The sequence below is a fragment of the Eschrichtius robustus genome, chromosome 20, assembly GCF_028021215.1.
Source record: "Eschrichtius robustus isolate mEscRob2 chromosome 20, mEscRob2.pri, whole genome shotgun sequence".
NCBI classification, from domain to species: Eukaryota; Metazoa; Chordata; class Mammalia; order Artiodactyla; family Eschrichtiidae; genus Eschrichtius; species Eschrichtius robustus.
The window spans coordinates 66004355-66020840 of record NC_090843.1 but is presented as its reverse complement, the minus strand read 5'-3'; the positions used below and the strand labels follow the sequence as shown (position 1 = coordinate 66020840).

Here is a 16486-nt window from a genome sequence, read left to right as displayed (position 1 = left end):
ACGCGCGCGCGCGCGCGCGCGCGCACGAAGACACTCACCCCCCACACACCCCACCCCCCCGCCCGGTCTCTAAGCGCCTCGGAGCCTCCTAGCCGTTGACCCCGAGCCCCTGCGGTGAGAGCCGCGGGAGCGTCTCCCCGGCGCCCCCTCCTCCCGCTCCCTTCACCAGCTCCCGCTCCTCCCCCGCCTCCTCCTTCCCTGCCCCCTCCGCCTCCTCCCCTCCCCCGCGTCTGGGGCGCGGGCTGCGCGCAGCCAAGCCCCCTCATCGCGCGCCCCTCCCCGCGCGCGCCCCGCGCCCGCATCGCGCTCGCCGAGTGGATGCGGCCACTGGGCTGTCTCTACCTCCTGCCCCCGGTGGCCCGTGAATAATGGCTACTGAGGGCGCTCGCAGGGTCTGCTGAGAAGGAAACGCGGGGCGCTAGAGGCGCGGCGCGCGCGGGAGCGCGAGGGAGAAAGGAGCGAGCCCCGGGCCGCCGCGAGCGGCGGGCGGAGAGAAAGGAACCGTGCGAGCGCTCACATTTTTTTCTCCCAAGGATCTCATCCGGCCGCCGCGTTCTGGAAGAAACGAGGAGAGAGCGCGCGCGAGCTGAGGAGGAGGAGAGGCGGCGCGGGGAAGGGAGGCGGCGAGACGCGCAGCGCCGGCGCCCGGGAGACCCAGGAGGAACCCGCAGGTATTGTTGGCGGCGGAGCTTTGTGTCTTCGGGGGGCCGATCCGGGCGCGAGGGCTCCCGGGGCTGCCGGCGGGGGTCGCCGCCCGCCCCCGGGACCCCTCCCGTCGCGCCGCGATCTTGGCTAGAGTTGCAGATCTGCCTGTTTGGGGTTTTTCCACACCGGTTGAGGAAATCGGTCTCAGAAGGAATTTCTTTTTTCTTTCTTTTGGCCGCAGTTTGGTTGTGCTGGGGATTCCTCCCTCCCCTTTTCTCCACCATACATAGGTGAGGGGTCTTGGCGACAGTGCCACTGGCCTAAGGCTGGGGTCTGAGATGGCGGGGCTGGTGGCCGCGGACGGGAGGGGAGGGACGCGGGGAAGGAAGGAGTTTGCTCAAGTTCGCAATCTGCGCCCGGGAACTGGTCAGGCGGGGAGGGGTGTCTGCGCGCCCCGTCCTGCTCCGGGCCACCGGTGGGAAACTTCCCGAGAGCGCAGCCTCCCGGGGGACTCGGCGCCCCCGACGCCTCGGGCGCTTCCTCCGGCCGCCGCGGCCCCTCCTCGCAGCCCGCGAGCTCGGAGGTCGCGCTCTCCCCGCCCCCGCCTTCCTCCTCCCCCGGCGGCTTCCGGATCTGGACAGAGAGGAGCTGCTCTAAACACTTCTCCTGGAGACCCCTCCCCACTGGCCGCGATAGCTCCCCTGCCCTGCACCGCCGCCTCGCGCGCGCCCCAGCGGCCAGGTTGACAATGAAAGCTCACGCCTGTGCGGTTGCGGGGGGAGGCGGGGGGGGGGGTCGAAGCTCGGTCTCTCCCGGGGGCTGCTGACCCCGGCCGGGGAAAGGGGGAGGGGGACTCCTTAGGGGGAGGGGCTTGTTTGGGTTAGAGATGTTGACGTCGGATGGGTCGGGCGGGGTGGGGTGCGCAGCGGAGGCCCGAGGCTTGGGTTCGGGGCCCGGGTCGTGGGTTCCAGCCTCTCTCGGGCTTGGTGATTGGCTGGTGACTCCAGGCACGTCGAGCCCCCCCCCCCCCCCCCGCAGCCTCCTCCCCTCCTGTACAATGCGGGCTTCAGAGGTGATCCCGAGGGTGATGTGTGTGTGTGTGACGGAGTGTGTGTCTCCTGCGATCCACAGCAGACGGTGCTCCTTGACCCGGAGATCCGGACCCTCGCCCCTCCCCTAGGGGCTGGGGGAGGGGAGAAGAGGGGTGGGAACTTCTCCTTTCCCGCCTGGGCCCTGCGAAGGGAGCGCTGGCCCGGAGAATTTCTGGGGACCGCAGTCCTCAAGGGGGGCTCGACTCAAAGTGGCGGCCGCAGGGTCAGCTAAGCGCTCGGATTCCTTTGCTCCTTGGGGGCGGAGGGGAGGGGTGAAAGGGGTCGGGGCTAGTTGGAATGGGAGCGGGGGTGAAGGAGAGTCCGTGGAAATCTGCCTTCGTTGGCAGGGCGCTAAGGGGGGCTCTCCCCTTTTTCTCCCGAGGGTTGGGCCCAGCAACCCGGTCAGGTGAAGGAAATCCTTCTACTTAAGGAGGGGTTCCTGCGGGAGGGGGGCGGCTGTTCTGTGGCTCCATCCAGGCGTGGGAAGAGTTAACCCTCCCGGGAAACCTGTCAACCCCAACCCGGCAGGCCGCAGTGTGGACCTTTGATGTGCTGTGCTCCCACCTTGGGGGGTGGTGGGACCCTGGGGAGGTGGGAATCTGAGCCCAGAGAAGGTGCCCGCAGCCAGATAGCAGCTGTGTGGCCTCAAGGGAAAAGGGGTTATGCGTACTGCCTTGGGGCTATTGCCGTGGACGTGGGGTGGACGCGTTCCCCCAGTCCCCATTCCCCGCCGATAAGCGTGGGTTTCTGACCCATAGGCTAGACTGTGAGGCCCTGGCAGCTGAGGGCAGGCCTGCCGAGGCTGCAGGAAGGCAGGACCTGGCAGGATGGATTTCTGCTCACCCGAGAGCCAGATACAGCACAGGCCCCTGGTGTAGATCCTGGGCGGGGGGGGGGGGGGGGGGGGGGGGGGCGCGCGTCTTCCCTCCCCCACTGGTTTCCCTTTCCTGTAAGTGAGAGCCTAGCCTGGCCATGATGAGCAGTGGGCCTTGGCTGATGGACACAGGGGTGAATGCATCAGTAATGAATGAATGAATAGATGAATGGTAGGGGAAAGTTTCTCTATTGGAGGCATTCAGTCCTTGTTTTATTTTTAAACGATATTTTCAATGTATATATTTTAAAATATGGTTAATAGAAAAACGTGAAAAATAGAGAAAAATAAAACAGGTTACAGACAGCCTCGGTGGGTTGTGACAGTGTTAATATCTTGTTGTCTTTCTCCACAGTCTTCTTGACTTGGTGGTTGGTTTGTTTTTTAGAGACTTGTCGGCATTCTCTATGTTCAGACGTATATCCTGCTCTCTTCGTTGGCGCTAACGGGAGCCTTTTCCTGTTTTGTAACCAACTCTTCATAAACACCGCAGTTAATGTCTTCAGGCTTTTCCAGTTGGGTGGATGCGCCACCGTTTACTTAATATTCCCCTTTTGTTCCACGTTCTGGATGCCCCTGATGAATGAGGTAGTGGATTTATTTGTGTGGAGAGCTTTTTTTGACGTTTAGAATGATTTCCTCAAAATGACACTGCTCGCACCTGCAGCGGGAGAAATGGGCTCCTCGTTTTTTTCCTGATAAGTGGAGCACTCTTCTCCTTCCTCCCCACTATCTAGAACCTTCTCTCAGAGCCGAAAGAGCCTTGGCAATGAATCACCTGTCTGACCGCCTTCCTTTGACGGAGGAGGAAACGTGAGCCCAGAGAGGGAAGTGAATTCCAAGGTCACACAGCAGCCGCTGGGCCTTGTAGCAGCCAAGAATGGGCTACTGATCTGCCTCTTGGTTTCCGCATCTGGGAAGAGTCCCTAGGGGTCTTTTAGGCTGACCTTGGCCATTTCACAGATGGGGGCACGGAGGCCACAAGAGAGGAGAAGCACCTGGCTGGCCTATCGTGTTGGCAGCTGGAGCACCAGACAGCCTCCTCAGCCGTGTGTGTCATGCACACTGGCTGTGGCCACGATGTCCACGGCACCTGGGGCCACCCAAGGTACCAGCCTGCCATTGGCCAGCCGTGGATTCCCTATTGCCCCTCCACACGGCTCCCCCTTCCTCCTTGCCATCCCATTTTCCAGGAGGAAAAGCTGAGGATCCAAAGCAGGTGCAGAGAGACGGTGGGACTGCAGATGTCAGAGGACCCCAGTGGTCATGCCCCTTCCCCCAGGCCTCCGTTTACCTGTCTGGAGACCTAGCTCTGGGTCTTTTCAGTGGCTGGGAGTGGGTATTGGCACAGACAGCCACTGCGGGGCAGTGGGGAAGGACCAGCGACATCTCACCCACTCCCTCTGGCTCAGCTTGACCCCAGGAGGCCCCTGGGGAGGAAAGGGAAAGAGGGAGGGGAAGGAGAAGAGAGGGAAGGAAGGATGGGAGCAAAGGCGCACGGAGAAAAAGAAAGGGATTAGAAAGGGGGTAGAGGCAGAAAATGGGGAAGGAAAGGACCTGTTCAAAGTGAGAAAAGGAGAGAGGAAGCCCCCGGCCCCCAGCCTCATTGGGCACCCAGAGGAGCGGCTGGGGGCATGGCTCCCAGTGTGGGCGGGGGCGGGGCTGGCCAGAGCTACATGGCCCGGAAAGGCTGGACCTTGGGGTGGGCTCGCTCAGGGCAGGGTGGAACAGCTGTTCAGGGGGCTCTGGGGATCGGGAGGATCCAGACCAGGTGGGCGGCAGGGAGGCAAGACCTGGGTGGTGGCTTCTCTGTTCGTGGGTCCCTGTGGGGCCGGTGGCAGGGCACCCTCAGGTCAGAGGTCAGGGCCGGGGTGCATGCGGGGGCGAGGCGATTGTGGCTCGGACTCCCCACTGCAGGACAGGGGCCTTCTGTCCCCCCTCTGCGCAGCCCTCCCATGAGTGTGGGTATTTGGGCCTTTCTGTGGTGTCTCTGGGCTTGGACGCCTTCCCGTGTGCCTGCATGTGCATATGTCTGTGTGTCTTATCCTGTTTGTGTACTCTCGGGGGTCGGCGTGCCTGCCAGCCTGGGTGTGTGTGCCCCTGTCTGTGTACCTCGGGCCGTTTGTACACTCTTGGGCATGTGTGTGTGCATGCATACCTGTGCGTGTGTGTGAATCTGTGTTTGTCCCCATGTGTACTGTGTCTGTGGGCCTCTGATCCCATTCGTGCATTTCCAGGGGGAGAGCATGCCCTGGAGCTTGGGCACGTGCGTGTTTATCTGTGTGTGAGCACACACTTTCCTCCTAATGGCCCCAAGAGGGATCCAGGCACCAGGCTTTTGTGCTGCTTTCAAGGTTGCGGCTGGGGGGGTGAAGGGGCGCAGCCTTCGACTGGGAGGGGTAGGTAGGGGGAGGCAAAAGAAAATCTTAAAAGACCGTCTTCCCTCTGGTCTCCAAGGAGATCAGCCTGTGAAATGATCTGCACGTTAATTAAAAACGATTATATCCTGATTGAGCCATTCCTGCTCACATCCCCCAGCCAGGGAGAGGATGGGGCTGAGGCCAGAGATGCAGGATGGGGCGGGGTTCCACTGCAGGGCAGGGCCAGCTCAAGACCCGGCCCCCAGAGTGGAGCGGACCTGGGGCAGGTGGCGAGGTGTTGGGGGTATGTGCCCACGGTAGATTTGAGCTTCTCCTTTGAGTTTTGAAGACACCCCACTCCCAGGTATGTTCTCTGAGGTCCAAACAGCTCCATCCAGGAGGTGGAGGTTAAGAGCTGCCCTCCCTTGAGCGTGGGCATTTGGGCATTTCTGTGCTGTGCGTTTGTGCTTGGGTGTGTGCCTGGGTGTTGGGCTGGCAGCCATCAGCCCCCATAGATCCCCACTCACGTGCCGGGCGCTGGGCCTGTTCGCACAGATCCTGCGAGTCAGCGTTTGTGGTTCCAGTTCTATAGGGAATCGGCATGCTTGAGGTCACGGAGTCAGAGGTTGGGGACCCAGTCCTCTGATCCCGAGGCCCAGACCCCCTTTCTAGCGCCCACCTGCCCCCAGACTCCCACGATGAGGGCTCCTCCCTCTGCAGGACCCCTGGGAAGCTGGGGTGCCCAAGGGCAAGCCTTGTCATCCCCACAGCGCTCCTGAGGTTGTTCGGTTCTGAGGTCCGAGCTGCATGGGGTGCAGGGCTGTGGTGTCCATTCATGTGGGGAGCAGCTCCGGGCTGAATCGTGCTGTCTTCACCAGCCTGGGCAGGGCCTGCTCCCCTCCCTCCCCCGTGGGACCCGCTGGCCACCGAGTACCCACGCTCCTGGGTCCATTGCCACCAAGACCTTTCTGGAGAAGTCTGGGCCAGGTCACGCTCTGCCTGGCCTGGTTGTCTGGCCCCCAGTCAGCCCCGTAAGCCCTGCAGTCATGGAACAAGTAGCCATAATAGCAAGAAGCCAGGAGACCCTCAGCCTGCCTCCCAGAATCAGGTGTTGTCGTGGTCTGTAGCTGGGAGGTGCTCGGGCGAACCGGGTCACCTCCCATTTGCGGGGACCTGACTGTCCAGAAGGTGGCCCGAGGCCCTGCCCCTTGCGCTGCGCGCGCTCGGCACTGGCCACGAGCGTGGGCCTTTCATGCTTCCTCCAGCCTCAGTTTCCCCTTTGTGCTGTGGGGAGCATAGCTTTTTCCTGACTGGACTGTCGGGAAGGTAAGGAAAACCAGGTGAAGTTTGTTCAAGCGCCGGGTTGCATCCGGACGCACAGAGAGGCTCGTTAAGCGTTTGCCTGCGCGTCTGTCCAGCGAGGGCACCTGTGCGTTGCCGCGGCGGGGGCCCTGGGTTTGCTGGCTTCTGGGAGGGACATGCGCTGTTACTCCTTCAGTGCTTCTGGGGGACAGTCTGGGGTTGAGGTGGCTGTCGTCTCGGTAGGAGCCTCCAGGGGACTAAGAAGTTCACTGGGCCCACCTGAAACTCCATTATCAAAGGTGGAGTGTCTGGAAAAAGGCAGGGGATGTTCCTGCTGGACCAGGTCCCACATTCTTAGGGGGAGCTCGACCCAGGGGAGGGTTCTGGGGCCAGAAATGGTGTCATGAGGAGCTAGAGGCGTCGATGGGACCAGAAAGGTCCTCTATCCATTCCCAAGGGCAGCCCTGGGAGAGAGAGGGGCAGATGTTGGCTTCTCCCACGAAAAGCCCTTCACGCTGAAGCAGGCAGAGACCCTGCCCGCCCGGGCCTGCAGGGTGCCATCTTCCAGGAGCACCTTGACCCACACGGTATCGGCCTTCTTGCCTTTCCCAGGGCCGGAGATGCCTCCTCTCTCCTCCCACAGTGTCCTGCTTACACAGGCGTGTGGCTCAGGAGGAGTGACCCGGCATGAGCTCGTGTCTGCACAGCACAGGGGCCTCCAACCTGCAGGCCCCGCAGGGCCAGCAGGCAAATCTACCGAGGGTAGGGGGGCCGCTTGGACCTCGTGGGGGGCAGCAGCTCAGTTCTGCCGGGTGGCATTTGGGGATGCGGCCCAGGTGCCGTTACCCACCTTCTTAGGAACTGGTACTCAGGTGTTTACGTGACATCTTCTGGTTAGGGTATGTTGTCACCTAATCCGGCAACTCACCTGTGGCCAGACTGAGACCCCCAGGCCGCAGTTTGCAGCCTCCTGGCTAAATGGCTGTTCCTCAGGGGTCACTGTAACCACCCTCTGTGTCCAGCCTTGAACCTCAGTCTGCCAACCTCATGCACGTCCGCACCGTCCCCGGCCCTGTTCGCCGTCTTGGAGGTGAGGCTGTGGGAGCAGAGGGCACGCCCGGGGCTGCCGGGACCCACCCGAGCGCCAGCCTGCCCCGTCCCCCTGTGTGCACAGCCGGGCGGGGCGGGCATCTGATGGGCACCGGGGTCATAGGTCAGGCTGATTTCCTTCAGACGTTTGCTGACAGCACCCTGGCCGTGTCCCAGGGGAGTCAGGGTGGGCCTCCCAGAGGAAGAAGGGCACGGGCACACCTTATAGCAAGCCTGGAGGCGGGAGAGAACCTGCAGAGCTCTGGAGGTCAGACGGTGGGAGCAGGAGAGGCAGAGGCAGGGCTGGAGGCTGAATGGAGTCTGGGCCTTGACTGCTGTGAAGGCAGCGGGAAAGGAAGGGTGCTCCGGGTGGGGAGCGTGGCTGGAGCAAAGGCTTGGAGGTGGGAGCACTGGGGCTGACGAGGGAGAAGTGGGAGGACCAGCAGAGGACCCGGTGGGGCAGCGTGACCCTGCAGGGCCTGAGTTTGCTCCCTGAGAACGCCCGCCTCCTCTGATTGTAACCGGTGGCACGTGGAGCGGACAGAACTCAGACCTGGGGCGCCACTCCAGGGCGAGGCAGGGGCCTGCGGGGCCTGCAGCTGAGCCCAGCCCCCAGCCAGAGGGATTATGACATCTTGGCTGGGGAGGGCGAGGGCGGGCCTCGGGGACCAGTAATGAAAGCCCAGCAGATTGTAATTCCCCAAAAGAAAGCTCAGCATGGAGAGGAAGGACACCCAGAGAGGGCAGGAGGAGGGGCGGTGGGGATGGGGCAGGAGGAGGGGCGGTGGGGATGGCAGGGGGCAGAGGACTGGTACCTGGAGTCCTACTGTTCAGAGCAACCTCTCTGCAAGACCTCCTGCTGCTGGGCCCCCGAGCACTTATTTCCTGTCTTCAAACTCCCTGTGAAGGAAAGTCTCCTGTTGTCCCCATTTTACAGATGGAAAAACTGAGGCTTGGAGGAGCCAGGCACCTGTTGTGGGTCAAGGTCCTCGGGGGCAGTAAGACGCTCGGCTGGGGTGACCCAGGGCGGGCGGCGTCCCTGGCAGGGCAGGCCTTCCCACACCACCCCTCTCTCTGGGGAGGGGGCAAGGGGAGCTGGCGTCGTGGCTCGCATTGCGGTGACTGGGGGAGGTCGGCCACGCGGGGCGTCACCTGCTGTGACACGAGGCCGGGGTGGCCCCTCCCAGGTGTCTCCGCACCTGCCCAGGGCTCCGGTTATCTTGGGGTTTCTTGTAGCCTGAGCAGTGGGGATGGCCAATAGGGCAGACCCTGACGGTGAAGGGAGCTGACCTTTGGGACTTCCTCCTCCTTCCCCGCCCCATCCCACAGGTCCCTCCGAGCCTCTCGCATTGGGGGCTTCGGCCGTCACCTCCATCTGACAGAAGAGCACCCGAGCCATCTCCTAGAGACTTAAAACACTTTCTGCAGTCCTGCTCTCTCCCACTCCCCCACTTCACTCGGGGGAGAAGTTTCTGTCGTGTCTGCCCTTGGCTCCCTTGTCTGAGCAGACCACCCTCCCAGGAGGGGCCAGAGACTGGGCTGGAGACCTCAGACCAGAGGTTGTCCACTGATGATGCCTTCGGATGGGCGCTGTGTGTCCCGCACAGGGTTTAAAAAATAATACCAGATTTCACATAAAATTCCCACTTTTTGCTTCTCTTACAACTGGCAGGTCCTAGCACCGCAGGCAGAGCTGGGATGGGGCTGCCCACCGCCTGGGCCCCTGCAGTCCCTGCTCAGTCCAGTCCCACCCCCACTTACGCCTGAGTTCCCATCCCGGCGCCCCAGCTTCTGCTGATCTTGGGCAGATTACATCTTTGACGCTCATCTGTAAAATGTCACAACTGAGGAACCGATTCAAACTGGGTCTTGAAGGTGTTCCCAGAAATTCTCCAGCCAAAAGTAAATAAAATAAAAGGAAGGAGGGGGCTGCGTGGGGAAGAGAAGAGGTGGGAAGGGGCCCGGGGTGCCTGGGGAGCATTGCCGAGCTCTCCTGCCCTCACACCTGCTGGGCAGCACCTGGACGCTGCCCCCAGCCGGGCTCTGCTGGTTCCACGTGTGACCGTGACCGTGACTGCTCGGTCCAGCCTCACATCCACCCTCCCGGCCTCTCTGATCGAGGGAAGAGGGTGCAGAGGTGAGGGACTGCCGGGTGCCACCCAGTCCAACACCCGTTCTCATCTCAGATACTGTAAAATCGGCCGCTTTTTCCTGCGCATTTAAAAAAACGCTTTCAGTTAATATGTGGGAAGGATTTTGATGTTCTCGCACATAACCTTTTGCTGAAGCGACAGCGTGCAATGAAAGGGTCCCGGGAGAGTTGGTGTAATTTGGGCTGTGAGGGACGGAGCATACCAATGCAGACGCCTCCAGAAAGTCTGCGGCCCCGGAGCTGGGAGCCTGGGGGACCCCCCCCACCCGCCGTCCCACGCGAGGCCTCGCCCCCTGCTCTCCATCCTGGCCCCCCAGACCACGGTCCATTCAGATTCGGGATTGACTATTTGGCTTTTCTCTCTCACGTTCTTTGAGTGGGGAGTTCTTTGAGTGGGGACGTGAGTTCCCAGAGGGGGAGCTCTCCATGGAGAGAGGACAACTCTCCAGGACGAGAGGGATTGAGGGGGACAGATGTGGAAGCCTTTCTGGGCAGGAGCTGGCCAGTGGGGTGGCAGACAAAGGCGCCCACGCTGAGGGAAATTGAAGGGCACCTTGAAGGTGTGTCGTGTCTGCCCTTGGCCCCAAAGGATCAGAAAAGGGGGCTCGGGAGGTTCCAGTTAATTGAGGCTGAGTCTAAATCGGGAGGCCTAATAAATGGTAATTATCCTCCCGTGGGAGCAGACCAGAACTAACCGATGCCACCAGGAGCGGAGACTGTGGTTCGGGCCCCCTTCCCCTCCTGCCCACCTGGAGGCTCTAAGAACGGCCGCCCCGAGGTCTGAGGGACAGACCTGGTGCGGACGGGCCACTTCCTCCCTTCCCGGCTGCGGGTCCAGGGCCTAGAGGTGTACTGCGTGCCTGCCTGTGTGTCTGCACGTGAGGACACACGCGTGCACGTGCTGGCACGCCCGCCCTCCACCCAGGTGTCTCCAGGCCCCTTCCTGCAGAACAGCTGACCCCTTACCTCTCCCCGCTGTCGGGGTACAGGGAGGGGGGCATCTCCTTGTGAAGTCTCGGCGGGACACAGGCTTCGCAACCCCAGACAGCAGTGCCGCCGGGCCATGTGGGCAGAGGTGACTTTGTGGAGTTTCAGTTCCACCCAGAGAGGAACTTTCTGTCCTTTAAAGTGGCCCAGAAGCAGCGGGGCTGCTCCGGAGCCCCATGCTAGGAGGTATGCGAGCAGGTCAAGAACGCGCACCCTCATCTCTCTTGTGGTCCCTTCTGAGCCCAGAGTCCCGGGCCGTGAATTTCCCCCGGTGACACCCAGCAGTTACTGAGGCCGCCCTGTCTGGTTGGAGGGCCCTGGCAGCGGCCTTCTGACCCTCGGGGTCCCCAGACCTGCCCAGAGAGGCGGGGAGCATGGAGGAGGGTGGGGACGTGTGTTCTGTGCGCTTGCCCGGGTGGGGCCGCGGTGCCGAGATGGACATGGTTGCTGCGTGTGTGTGTGGTTCTGAGGGGTGGGAGGGGGCGCTGTGAGTGCGGGCACCTGGGCCAGTGGACGCGTTTGCGGTGGGGCGGGGGGTGCCAAGGCCCCGCCCACCCTTCCTGGGCCAGACCTTCCCACCCGGGCCCCTCACTGCCCCTGCCCCCCGGGTCAGACCCGGGAGGGTCCGTGCTCCCCGTTTCCAGGGACCTCGACACCTGCCAGCCCACCTCTTACTTTATCCTTGCTCCTGGGATGTGAGCAGGCCCTGCAGGTGGCCGAGAGATCCCCGGGAGATCCTGAAGGAAGTGGGCTCCTGAGTTTCTGCGGCATCTGGGCCAGAGGGGGAGACCCTTGTGGACACACGGTGAGCGTTTCCGGATGCAGACGGAATATTTCCAGCGATGGAGTGTTTTTAGAAATGAGACATGGCGTTTCTGGAGACAGGATGAGGACGTTTCTAGAGACGATGCAAAGTTTCTCTGGAGGAGGGGCCTGAAGATGGAAGGTGAAATGGGGGCATTTTTGGAAATAGAGGGCATTTTCTGGGGTGAAGATGAGGCCTTTCTGGATTCCAAACATTGTTAGAGGCGAAACATCTCTGGAAATGGACTATTTCTAGAGACAAACTGTGGTACTTCTGGAAATGTGGAATGTTTTTGAAGATGATGCTGGAGTATTTCTGGACATAAAATAGGGCACTTCTGGATCTGAGGTATTTTGGAAGCTGAAATGAAACATCTCTGGAGATGGGGTGTGATATTTCTGGAAATGGAGCCTTTTTAGAGAGCACTGGCATTTCTGGAGATGGGTTATATTTGAAGACGAGAAAGGATATTTCTGGAAATAAGATGGAACATTTCTGGAGATGGAACATTCTGGAATAAACAGAGGATTTCTGGAGAGGAAATGGGTCATTCTCAGAGCAGGGACGTGTCTGGAGAGGGAGTTTTCTGGAGATGAGGGTGGCGTAGTTAAGGCTGGTTGTGAATGCTTCTTGAGGAGTAGGTGGCAGATGGCCTTGGGGGCCCAGGAACAACCCCACCTGCGACCCTTGCGTGTGGGGTGGGCCCAAGGCCTAGAGGGGAGGTTCCTGCCTAGGCCCACCCCTCCCCGAGGGGGGCCAGAGCCTTCTGGTCCTGCCCTCGGGGTCCCCAGCCCCAGCCTGTGGGACCCTCGCCCCAGCCTCTGGGCAGCCTCTGGGCTGCCTCTGGGCTCACTGCAGGAACAGGCAGAGGCTGAATGGTTAATTCCCTTGGCGCAGCTTCCCGGGAGCCGTCTGAGGCTCACGCCCCAGCCCCTCTGCCAGGAGCTCCCACCCTTTCTCAAGCCCCCCAGCACCCCCTACTTTAGAGCAGTCCTGAGGTTGGTCTCGGTTCAGCAGAAGGGTTGCGGGGTTCAAGGCCCAAAGTGGGGGAAGGCCAGGTCCCTGCTCGGGCCCAGGCTGACCTCGGGGTCCCGGGCCACCTCCCCCCACTCCAGGGAAGCAGATTTTGAGGACTGTCACCATTTGAGCTCGCCGGGAGCCCCGGAGTAATTATTTCTCGTCCTTAATTGAAATTTCAGCCTCAGTGATCCTGCCCTGGGAGCGCGGGGCCGGCAGAGACCCCGCACCTGGCGGGGTGGGAGAGGGCAGGGAGCCCCCCCACCCCAGAAGGAGGGAGCTAAGGGGGCACCCCACGCCCCGGATGCTGGCGGCGGGCATGGGCTGGAGGACTGCGGTTCAGGCAGTTGTGGGGACACTGCAGTTAAGAGATGGACCCTTCACCCCTCACGGTTTGGGGAAAGGTCGAGAGCTGGAGGGGGGCTGGCCTGAAGCGTGTGTGGATCCGGGGCAGCCTGTGTTGGGGGCTTCTCAGCCAGGGTACCGGGGGGGCGGGGGGAGGGTGGGCGGCCAGGGGCTGTGGCTCAGGCTGAGGCGACCATGGCCGTGGGCCCAGTTCCTGGTTCAGGGCCCGGTGAGGCGCTGGCCGGGTGGGCTGGGCTGGGGCTGGGCAGGGGGGCGGGGTGGGCAGCGGGGGCTGAGCAGCCTGTTTTCCCAGCTGCGGTCAGCTGGGCGGAGCGTCCGGTGGGCTGGGTCACCGCACACACACTCACACACACTCGCTCACTCTCCCCCTCTCTCTGCCTGGGTGGTCCCTGCCGCCCCTTGGGGCCTGGGGGCCTGTCTGCTGGAGGGCACAGAGGACCCCAGGGGCAGCAGGAAATGGGGAGAAGGGTGGGCTCCAGCCGGCCTCCTCAGGCTGGGGGTGGGGAGCGGCTCTGAGGTCCGGGGATGCAGGCGGGCCCTGGGGGTCTCAGTCTTCCCCATCTGGGAAGTGGGGTTTGTGGGTGTTCTCAGGTGGGGCTGTTAGCGTGCCGGGTTGGTGCTAGGGGTGTTTTCCCGGCACCCAGAAATGCCTGTGTGGGGGGCCCTGAACCCGGGGCGCAGGCTATGACAAGGGACAGCGGGGCCGTCCGGGGCGAGGGCGGAGGGCGCTGTGCCCTCCACGCATCCTGGAAAACCATTAGGATGAGAACTGCACTCGGCAAGGCTCACTGGAGCCCTGGCTCTAGGAGCGCACAGCCCACCTTTGGTGGCAGGTGGGTGGGCTATGGCTGCCCTCCAAGGGTGAGGGGCCAGAGATGGACGGGAAGGGACAGGCCAGCCCTGGGCGCCGGGGGAGCGAAGAAGGGGGTGTTTTCGGGGCGGGGATGCGGGTGCAGACAGAATCAGGCAGCAGGGGGCCGGGCCTGTGGCCCCTCCACCTGCAGAGCTGGGCGGGTGCGCTTGCCCTGTCTCAGCCCCAGACCGTCCTACGCCTGCCCCCTCCCCTGACCTACAGCCGCCCCCCACCGGCCTCCCCTTGCTTGGGGATTTTGAGGCTTAAGCCACCACCTGCCCTGAGCTGGGCCCCATCCTCCCTTGGGTGGGGGGCCTGGAGCCCCAGAGGCTGCCTGTGGGGTGGGTCCCAGGCGCCAGCCCAGCCAGCCCGTCTGCTGCTGAGCTGACCTCCTCACCTTGGGCCCAGACAGGGCAGCGCCTCCCCCGAGCTGGCGGGGCTGACTCACCTCCCCACCGAGGGGGAAGGGAGCCTCCTGACGCTGCAGCCTCCCCCCACCCCCCCCCCACCCCCCCGCAGGGATTCACAGGCCAGGCTGAATCCCCTTCTAAACACGTGGCCCGGGGGCCAGGCATCAGTGCTCCAGAGCACATGGGGGTTGCTCATCTACGCGGGCCAGGCCCCATGCTGCAGGCTCAGGTTTGGTGCCCTCCTAGAGCCTTGGGACCTCCACATTGCGGGGAGTGGTGCACACACAGAATGCAGATCTTTGGCACCTGGGCCAGGGCCCCTGCCTGCCCCTAGCTGCTGCCATGGCCTCCTTTTGGGAGGACCCTGGCCAGGGATCCCAGCTCCTCCTCCACCCAGAGAAACCCTGGGTACCAGGGTCAGGGACATGCCCTCTTCCTCTGAAACCTCCCAGAGGCTCTGGACCCTGCACAGCCACCCCTGGGGAAGTGGTGTCACTGTCCCTCCTGTTTCTTTCCACACTCCCTCCCCCCCCCCCCAATGGGAATGTGGCTCCTCCCATCAGCCCAAGAGCTGGCCAGGTTGGGGGAGAGACCTGACATTGTGCCAGGGGCTTCCTATGGTTGTCATGAAAGGCCAGCAAGCCAGGCGCACAGAGCGAAAGAATTTGCCCCAGGCCACGGGGCCATGTGGTCACTAGGCTGGGATTCGACCGGACTCTGCTGACCAGAGCCCTTTTGGCGGTGCTTCCCTGGACCACGCGTCTCAGGCAAGAGGTCCAGGCAGCGCAGAGCTGTGGGACACTGCTGCTGCTTTTCGAGTTCCTTTCTGACCCCCACCCTGGCGGGCCCTGGGACAAACCCCCGTCTTGGTTTTCCCCAGAACAAAGCGGTTCTGCTAGACATGCCACAGCAGAGGCTTCAGTCAGAGCAGGTGGAAGGGGTCTCCATCTGCCTTTTGTTACTCAAGGAGGGAGTGAGGGGATGGATTTGCCCTTGAACAAGGAACAGAGTGGGGAGGGGCGGGGACGAGTGGGGAGGGGTGGGGACGTGTGGGGAGGGGGCCGGGGGCAGATATACCTGAGACAGACACCCCGCCCCCTACTCCCACCCGCGTTGGCACCCCGAGAGTGTGGTCACCATTTTTGCATTCAGCACACACGCCTGCGCACACACGCGCGCTCACACAGGCGCACACGCGCGTGCGCGAGCTCTCACATGCGCACGCACACGCGCTCACACACACGTCACTCCCAGCTTCCTCCACCCCGCTCTGAGGTTCCCTGCAAACCAGGGAGGTAACCTCTGACCGGCAGAGAAAAAAGAAAAGGAAAGAGGAAGGGAGATTAGTGGAAGAAAACCCGATCCTGGAGTTCCCTAGTTCCCAGCTCTAAAGACTCATGGGGCGGCGCGGCCACCTTCCTGTGCGGGAGGACCATCCCCCGGGCCCCTCCATTGCCCCATTAATAAGAGTTCTGCGGCAGAAAGGGAAGAATCAAGGACTTTTCAGTAAGAGAGAACTCCCTGGGTGGCTTTTTGTGTGGCAGCGAGGGACGGTCGGTCCTCTCCTCTCCTCGGCTCTGCCCTGGCTTCCTTCTGTCTGGAGCTGCCACTCCCGGGTCTCCAGATGGACGAGCTCCTTTCTCAGGAGCCCAGTCCTTTATTGTTCCTGCCTTTCCCTCCAGACACCCTCAGCTTAGCAGAGGCCATGGGCACCTTTGCATCTCAGGAAAGCAAGAGAATCCCCGAGATAATTCTCAAAAGGCTGACACCTGGGGAGTGGGGCTCCTGCCCTGTGCCAGGGGCCAGAGGCGAGCCCCCCCGCGCCCAGGTGCTGGACCTGCGGGGCCCCGGCCAAGCCGTGGAAGGGGTGGGACTGGAGGGAGGGTGGGAAAGGAGGCAGACAAGCAAATCTGTTTCATTAGACGCTGCATATCTTAGGAAAGCACGTTTCAGCTCTTCTGGCTTTTGGCAAGCTGGCCCCAGCCTTTAATTTTCTAATAAAAAGGAATTACGTTTGCTGAAAAGGCAGTAACCAGCTCATGCCCGTGTCTCTCCCAGAGACCGAAGTTCCGTCTCGGGCGCCTGCCGGCTTGGGGGTGGGGGGTGGGCTCCCGTGGCTGCAGGTGATGCCGTACAGGGGCCAGGGGGCGGGGATGCAGGGGGCACACGGCAGGGGGCAGGCAGGGGCCTGTGCACCCCAGCCCGGCCCCAGGCCACAGCGCCAGGCCTACCACAGAGGCCCGGAGACTCACGGCAAACACGTGATAAATATCTGTGAATGAATCAGTGAATGAATGAATGAATGGCTGCTTACTGCCAAGGCCTGGGGTAGCTGGCAGGCAGCTCGGAGGGTCAGGTCTTTGCCTCGTGAATTAATGCCTGTGCGCACACGTGCTCCCCAGTCTGAAGTCGTCTACCCGGGAGGGCCTGCCAGGCCCACAACCCCCCGCCCCGGGCACCGAGTCACTGGCAACTTTGCCAAAAGTCATATCCTTAAAAAAAATAATAACATGCATTCATTGTTTAAAAAAAAAA

General features: G+C 62.2%; 1 protein-coding gene across 2 annotated transcripts in view; it reads left to right on the top strand.

The window, feature by feature from the left end:
* The window catches only part of RAI1 (retinoic acid induced 1), a 107311-nt gene that overhangs the window by 34710 nt on the left and 56115 nt on the right, over positions 1 to 16486 (top strand). For both annotated transcript variants that reach the window (XM_068530899.1, XM_068530900.1), the window contains exon 2: positions 534 to 671. The gene's annotated coding sequence lies outside the window, so the exon portion shown is untranslated. The remainder of the gene's footprint in view (positions 1 to 533; positions 672 to 16486) is intronic.